The sequence below is a fragment of the Oncorhynchus nerka genome, linkage group LG15, assembly GCF_034236695.1.
Source record: "Oncorhynchus nerka isolate Pitt River linkage group LG15, Oner_Uvic_2.0, whole genome shotgun sequence".
NCBI classification, from domain to species: Eukaryota; Metazoa; Chordata; class Actinopteri; order Salmoniformes; family Salmonidae; genus Oncorhynchus; species Oncorhynchus nerka.
In genome coordinates, this window is record NC_088410.1 from 8,971,583 (window position 1) to 8,979,684 (window position 8,102).

At 46.0% G+C, this 8,102-nt stretch overlaps 1 long non-coding RNA gene across 5 annotated transcripts; it reads right to left on the bottom strand.

Moving 5' to 3' along the window:
* Positions 1–2,363: 2,363 nt before the first annotated feature.
* On the bottom strand, positions 2,364–8,042 carry LOC135559987 (uncharacterized). Of its 5 annotated transcripts, XR_010458632.1 has the most exons (5): positions 6,301–8,042; positions 5,488–5,509; positions 4,856–5,056; positions 4,635–4,660; positions 2,364–4,157 (listed from the first exon to the last, which is right to left on the bottom strand). It is a non-coding gene; the product is annotated as an uncharacterized LOC135559987 (long non-coding RNA). The 5 variants fall into 5 exon arrangements; XR_010458629.1 differs by lacking the exon at positions 6,301–8,042 and having other exon boundaries at positions 4,856–5,383; positions 5,488–5,523; XR_010458630.1 differs by lacking the exons at positions 5,488–5,509; positions 6,301–8,042 and adding an exon at positions 5,316–5,430 and having other exon boundaries at positions 4,856–5,255.
* Positions 8,043–8,102: the final 60 nt, after the last annotated feature.

Genomic DNA, 8,102 nt, shown 5'->3' on the forward strand with positions numbered 1-8,102 from the left:
TTTTTTTAAATAATAATAATAATAATAAAATAAAAAAGGACATTTCCCAATGTTCCACAAGATGGCGTCCTACTCACATTTACCTGTAAACATCAAAACGGAAACTGTATAGTCATCGTCACAACAATTCATTGAGGGCTGAAATCAACAAACGTTATTCCATCCAACTCCTGATATTAAAGGGCTGAGGCAGGGTCGTTACAATATGTTGCGGAATAGCTCGGGACTGTCCTATAAGTGAAGGGAACAAATATGAGGATTGCCTGCATACATTACGGGATTTTAAGTCGTGGACATAAAAGCATGTTCAATAGGAACTGTCCCTAGGGATAGGGCCCTAGATTGGTACCTTTTGCAGACTATTTTTTATTTATTTATTTAACTAGGCAAGTCAGTTCAGAACAAATTCTTATTTTCAATGATGGCCTAGGAACAGTGGGTTAACTGCCTGTTCAGGGGCAGAACGACATATTTGTACCTCGTCAGCTCAGGGATATGACCTTGCAACCTTTCGGTTACTAGTCCAATGCTTTAACCACTAGGCTACCCTGCCGCCCTACTGGATTGGTAGTAGGGATGCACCGATATTACATTTTTGGCCGATACTGATATCCAATATTTTCCTTGCCAAAAACCCGATACAGATATTAAAAAAATGTTAGCGGCCTTTTCAGCATTCTAGTAGTTAAATAGTTTACACACAGCAAAAAATATATATTTTTTAGGGCATTTAAGCATGTCCCCATTACCAGTAAAACATTATCAAAACCTTTTTCTTTCACTTACTTGCTGTGCTGTTTTGTTCAGTCATTTCATTCTCAACCAGGATTTCATCATGTCACTGTGTCTGTTTCCATGTTATCCAGCTGTGTATTGTAACATTTCACGTAAACCCTGTTTCCTGTCTGCATTGAAGTAGTGGGTCTTGTACCTAGCATCGAGCATGGTGGCGGCACAGTAAAGAGGCTCAGAGAGAATGCCTGTTAAAGAAGTAGCGGGTCTTGTACCTAGCATAGAGCATGGTGGCGGCACAGTAAAGAGGCTCAGAGAGAATGCCTGTTAAAGAAGTAGCGGGTCTTGTACCTAGCATAGAGCATGGTGGCGGCACAGTAAAGAGGCTCAGAGAGAATGCCTGTTAAAGAAGTAGCAGGTCTTGTACCTAGCATCGAGCATGGTGGCAACACAGTAAAGAGGCTCAGAGAGAATGCCACCGAATCGCTTGTTCACAGCCTCGAGTACTTTTCCAAGTTAACCCCACGGTCTGTGTGGGCAGTTTTGTTGAGCAGACGCTTCAATGCCATGACAGAGGGTATCACGTCTGCTGCAGACACAGGTGATGAGCTTATTTCTCCAGTCAGTTGTTTGAACGGCGCTAGGAGGGTGTTCATGTTTCAAACATCTCCTCAAATGACATTGAAATGGCAGCAGCGGTATGAGAACCAGCACATTCTTGAGCAATATGTCGTTCCTCGGTAGGAAATCCTCATCGACCCGCTGTGCTGTCAGACTCGGCATGCTCATGGGGCTGACATCGCTGGTCCAAATGTCAGTCGGTGAAGCTAATAGCAGTGAAGCCCGTAGCAAGTAGCTCATGGATGTGCATTTCAACAATACTGTGTAACTCCGGTAGGGCAACATCTGAAAAAAATAGTGCCTACTTAGTAGTGTGTACTGGGGCTCGAGGTGCTCGACCAGTCAGCGAAAGCCAACATCATCCACGACAGAGAACAGTTGATTGTCAAGGACAATGAATTCTATTATGTTGGCGTTAATGGATTTAGTCTTTCGAGTTGTCTCGCTGAAATGTTCTAACTTTTTCAAATGACTGCTGGACTTGTTGACTGCTCGATCCACACAGCAGACATTGTGGGCCAGGTTAGGAATGCTGCGTTGTACTGCTGGACTTGTTGACTGCTCGATGCACACAGCAGACATTGTGGGCGAGGTTAGGAATGCTGCGTTGTACGTGTAGCGTTATAATTTGTGGCGTCATTACATCATCTACCTACGTTATATAGGAATGGCACGTCAGCTTTGACATCGGTTTTGCACATCAGCGTTAAACTAGACATCGGGCCGATGCCCATGTTGCCATTTTTAGCCGATCCTGGCTGATTCCGATATGCTTACCGATATCTTCCCTAATTGATACCTTTAGCAGACTCCATGTATAGATTGGTAGAAGTGACTCGCCAGAAGCAGTCAATGTTTAGGTTTTCTAGAGCGTCAATAGATCCTTTTCACATAAATCCTGACGGCCCTCGTCAACAGCATAGCGACGGCCCTCGTCGACGGCATAGCGACGGCCCTCGTCGACAACAGAATGATGCTCTACGACTCCATCAACAAGGACAGGGGTCATGTTTTATTCAATGTATTTATTGACGAAGTACCTTTTTAAAAAGAACTGTACAAGTGAATCCAGCAATCTGTGTCGTCTGTAGTTTATAAACCTCAGAGACTGGCTGGCTGACTGACTGGCTGGCTGGCAGCGGGTTGACGACTAAAAACATAGGAAATATGACAATGTACATATTTACATAGTGAAGAGCTCGTCCAGACCGACACAGCATAATTGTTGGTTGAAAATAATAAACAAAAATGACAGTGATTTAAAAAACAACAGCATCTAGAGGCTAATGCATGTAATGACAGGTTATGACAATCAGTGATTGAAGTTAGGATGGGATTAAAAAGGCACACACCCAGGATACACCCCCCCCAATACTTCCAATAACACAGCATTAAATACCATTCAGAAGGGGCAATGTAGTTTACAACTAAAATCAGGTATAATCCAACGTATAATCGTAAAATATATTTTATATAAAATGAGAACATGCTTGCCGATTTATTGGACAGATAAACAACATTTTCTCATCTAAAACGGGGTGGCAGCGTAGCCTAGTGGTTAGAGCGTTGGACTAGTAACCGGAAGGTTGCGAGTTCAAACCCCCGAGCTGACAAGGTACAAATCTGTCGTTCTGCCCCTGAACAGGCAGTTAACCCACTGTTCCTAGGCCGTCATTGAAAATAAGAATGTGTTCTTAACTGACTTGCCTGGTTAAATAAAGGTAAAAAATAATAATAATTCAGAGGGGGGAGATAGTGGGTCACCATCTTGAATTTAGAGTGGGTCACCATCTTGAATTTATAGTGGGTCACCATCTTGGATTTAGAGTGGGTCACCATCTTGGATTTAGAGTGGGTCACCATCTTGGATTTAGAGTGGGTCACCATCTTGGATTTAGAGTGGGTCACCATCTTGGATTTAGAGTGGGTTACCATCTTGGATTTAGAGTGGGTCACCATCTTGAATTTAGAGTGGGTCACCATCTTGGATTTTTTTGGGATGAAATATTCCTATTGTGTATTTACCCTCTTCGACCAGATCTGAGAACAAGTCAGGCACTGTTTCTCCAGAAGTTGATTTAAAACCCAATACATTTAACTCCACATTATAGACTGGACTATTGAGGGACATTGGGATAACTAAGTTAATTTCTGCCATACAGACAGATACACAATAAAACAAGATATTTCACAACGGGACTAACTGTACAGACAGAGACAGAGACAAACAGTGTCCAGACACAGACAGGTTACGAATGTTCTTTGGCTTTACATAGATCCACGCACCGTAGATCAGTTCATTGTAGAAATACAACTTAGTACATAGAACACACACACAGTCCAGGAACCTTGGTGTCACTCTTCCTCTCCGGAGAGTGACACCTTATTCCCTATATCACACACTACTTCTACTTCTGACCACAGACCTATGAAACCTGGTGAAAAGTAGTGCACTATATAGGGAATAGGGTGTCACATCACAGGGTTAGGGGTAAACTGATCCCAGATCTGTGCTCTGCCATGGAGCAGCTTTGATCTGAAACAGATACAGGCCCTGGGTGTCTGAGGGGAGAAGTTGGGGAGAGTTGCAGTACATTAATGATCGACAGACAGTTTTCAAATTCCAAACCGATCCCTAGCCCCCACTCCAAATCTAGGGTGTAGGGGGTTCAACCTAGAGTGTAGGGGGGTTCAACCTAGAGTGTAGGGGGTTTCAACCTAGAGTGTAGGGGTTTCAACCTAGAGTGTAGGGGGTTCAACCTAGAGTGTAGGGGGTTTCAATCTAGAGTGTAGGGGGTTTCAACCTAGAGTGTAGGGGGTTCAACCTAGAGTGTAGGGGGTTCAACCTAGAGTGTAGGGGGTTCAACCTAGAGTGTAGGGGGGGGTTCAACCTAGAGTGTAGGGGGGGTTCAACCTAGAGTGTAGGGGGTTCAACCTAGAGTGTAGGGGGTTTCAACCTAGAGTGTAGGGGTTTCAACCTAGAGTGTAGGGGGTTTCAACCTAGAGTGTAGGGGGTTAGGGTTCAACCTAGAGTGTAGGGGGTTCAACCTAGAGTGTAGGGGGTTCAACCTAGAGTGTAGGGGGTTCAACCTAGAGTGTAGGGGGTTCAACCTAGAGTGTAGGGGGTTCAACCTAGAGTGTAGGGGGTTTCAACCTAGAGTGTAGGGGGTTCAACCTAGAGTGTAGGGGGTTCAACCTAGAGTGTAGGGGGTTTCAACCTAGAGTGTAGGGGTTTCAACCTAGAGTGTAGGGGTTTCAACCTAGAGTGTAGGGGTTTCAACCTAGAGTGTAGGGGTTAGGGTTCAACCTAGAGTGTAGGGGTTCAACCTAGAGTGTAGGGGGTTTCAACCTAGAGTGTAGGGGATTCAACCTAGAGTGTAGGGGATTCAACCTAGAGTGTAGGGGGTTCAACCTAGAGTGTAGGGGGTTCAACCTAGAGTGTAGGGGATTCAACCTAGAGTGTAGGGGGTTAGGGATCAACCTAGAGTGTAGGGGGTTCAACCTAGAGTGTAGGGGTTAGGGTTCAACCTAGAGTGTAGGGGGTTCAACCTAGAGTGTAGGGGGTTCAACCTAGAGTGTAGGGGGTTAGGGATCAACCTAGAGTGTAGGGGGTTCAACCTAGAGTGTAGGGGGTTCAACCTAGAGTGTAGGGGGTTCAACCTAGAGTGTAGGGGGTTCAACCTAGAGTGTAGGGGGTTTCAACCTAGAGTGTAGGGGTTAGGGGGTTAGGGATCAACCTAGAGTGTAGGGGGTTCAACCTAGAGTGTAGGGGTTAGGGGGTTAGGGATCAACCTAGAGTGTAGGGGGTTCAACCTAGAGTGTAGGGGTTAGGGATCAACCTAGAGTGTAGGGGGTTCAACCTAGAGTGTAGGGGATTCAACCTAGAGTGTAGGGGATTCAACCTAGAGTGTAGGGGTCCATCTAGAGTGTAGGGGGTCCATCTAGAGTGTAGGGGATTCAACCTAGAGTGTAGGGGGTCCATCTAGAGTGTAGGGGGTTAGGGTTCAACCTAGAGTGTAGGGGGTTCAACCTAGAGTGTAGGGGTTTCAACCTAGAGTGTAGGGGGTTCAACCTAGAGTGTAGGGGTTCAACCTAGAGTGTAGGGGGTTCAACCTAGAGTGTAGGGGTTTCAACCTAGAGTGTAGGGGGTTTCAACCTAGAGTGTAGGGGTTTCAACCTAGAGTATAGGGGTTGCAACCTAGAGTGTAGGGGGTTAGGGGGTTCAACCTAGAGTGTAGGGGTTTCAACCTAGAGTGTAGGGGTTTCAACCTAGAGTGTAGGGGTTCAACCTAGAGTGTAGGGGATTCAACCTAGAGTGTAGGGGGTTCAACCTAGAGTGTAGGGGGTTCAACCTAGAGTGTAGGGGATTCAACCTAGAGTGTAGGGGGTTAGGGATCAACCTAGAGTGTAGGGGGTTCAACCTAGAGTGTAGGGGTTAGGGTTCAACCTAGAGTGTAGGGGGTTCAACCTAGAGTGTAGGGGGTTCAACCTAGAGTGTAGGGGGTTAGGGATCAACCTAGAGTGTAGGGGGTTCAACCTAGAGTGTAGGGGGTTCAACCTAGAGTGTAGGGGGTTCAACCTAGAGTGTAGGGGGTTCAACCTAGAGTGTAGGGGGTTCAACCTAGAGTGTAGGGGTTTCAACCTAGAGTGTAGGGGTTAGGGGGTTAGGGATCAACCTAGAGTGTAGGGGGTTCAACCTAGAGTGTAGGGGTTAGGGGTTAGGGATCAACCTAGAGTGTAGGGGTTCAACCTAGAGTGTAGGGGATTCAGGGATCCTAGAGTGTAGGGGGTTCAACCTAGAGTGTAGGGGATTCAACCTAGAGTGTAGGGATTCCATCTAGAGTGTAGGGGGTCAATCTAGAGTGTAGGGGGTCCATCTAGAGTGTAGGGGAGTTAGGGGTCCATCTAGAGTGTAGGGGGTTCAACCTAGAGTGTAGGGGGTTCAACCTAGAGTGTAGGGGGTTTCAACCTAGAGTGTAGGGGGTTAGGGTTCAACCTAGAGTGTAGGGGGTTCAACCTAGAGTGTAGGGGGTTCAACCTAGAGTGTAGAGGGTTAGGGTTCAACCTAGAGTGTAGGTTAGGGCTGGACATAAGTAAGAAGCTATGTCCCAAAGGGCACACTATACCCTATATAGTGCACTACTTCTGACCAGAACTCTATGAACCCTGTTCAAACGTATCACACTACATAGGGTGCCCATTGGGACAAACAGCCAGAGGCAGTTGAACAGGACAGACATGAAGCGTCTCCTGGAGAAGATGTCTGGACTGCGTGGAAAACAAAATGACAGCCCTCACAGGACTCAGCCATCTAGCTTTAAAATATACACCTTTACATATAAAAACACAAGGAGTCCCAAACCACACCCTAACCCTCCTCTCCCCCCCACGTAGTGCACTAGCTGGGGAAATGGGGTGTAATTTGGGACAAGCCCAAGCGTTGATGGTTTAGAAACACACTGGCAGCATTCCAAAAGGCACCCTATTTCACAGAGTGGACTCCTACCCTATAGGCTCTGGTTAAAAGTAGTGCACTAGAAAGGGAATAGGGTGCCATTAGCCAAAGGGCTCTGGTTAAAAGTAGTGCACTAGAAAGGGAATAGGGTGCCATTAGCCAAAGGGCTCTGGTTAAAAGTAGTGCACTAGAAAGGGAATAGGGTGCCATTTGGGACTCTTGCCCCAGCCTGTACATGTGTTAAAACCTACTAGTACCTGTACATTACCCACCCAGAAAAAAACACTAATAACGTCTACAGGTAAACAGACTACTTCTCCTTTTATGTCCGTAGGCGTAGCGTTGTATCAAAAAATATACAGCTGCAGCAAACAGGTTTTATACAACCGTGTTTGTTTGAACAGAATGCTTTGACATCACTAGGTGACATCACGGGATGGAGCGTGAAGGGTCTTTATGATGTCATTATGATTGATGTCATAATGATGTCATTGTGTTGAGGAGATGAAGGCCTCCCGCTCCACGGTGAAAATTCTCACCTCATCGTTTCACGTCCCAAACAGCAGCCTATCCCCTATAGTGACCAGGGACCGTAGGGCTTTTATTTTGAAACACAAAAGCTTGTAATTTTTTTTTTTAAAACACCGTCTCTCAGTTCCAAATTATTTTACATTTCGGTATTCCATAAGTATTCCCAGGCATAATATATAGACATGTGATTGTATACAATTGTAAGCAAGGTTTGAAATTATTATGTTTTAGTCAAATTCTCTCTTTGTTTGGGCTTGTTGCAGTCAATTTGCATTCCAAAAATGATATGTAATTATATTCAGGTCCCCTGACCAGCCACTCAAGAAAATAAAAAAATCTGCCTGTGGCTGAATCTAGATGATGATCACTATTTGGGCCGCATAAATCCCCTCTGCCCCCTCAGTGACGCCCCCTAGGGACTGAAGGGAGTGAGATTCCGGAATGGAACTCAGCCGTCATCCTGTTCCGAGCACCATGACGTCTCCATGGCAACTTAGCTGGTTCTGGAAGGAGAACAACAACTCCTCCCCCAGAACAGGAAGACTGTTTAGAACGGCTTTTCACCCTGTTCATCCCTTCATCCTTCCGTCTCATCCCCCCCCCCCCCTCTCCTCCTTTCTAAACGCGTGTTCCTCTACCCTGGAACCAGGAGGCAGTGACATTCTGGACCATTCCATCCTTCTGTCTCTTCCTCCCCCTCCTTTACACCCCCTCCTGCTCCTCCTCTTCCAAAAACACTCTCTCCACCTCCTCTTCACCCCCC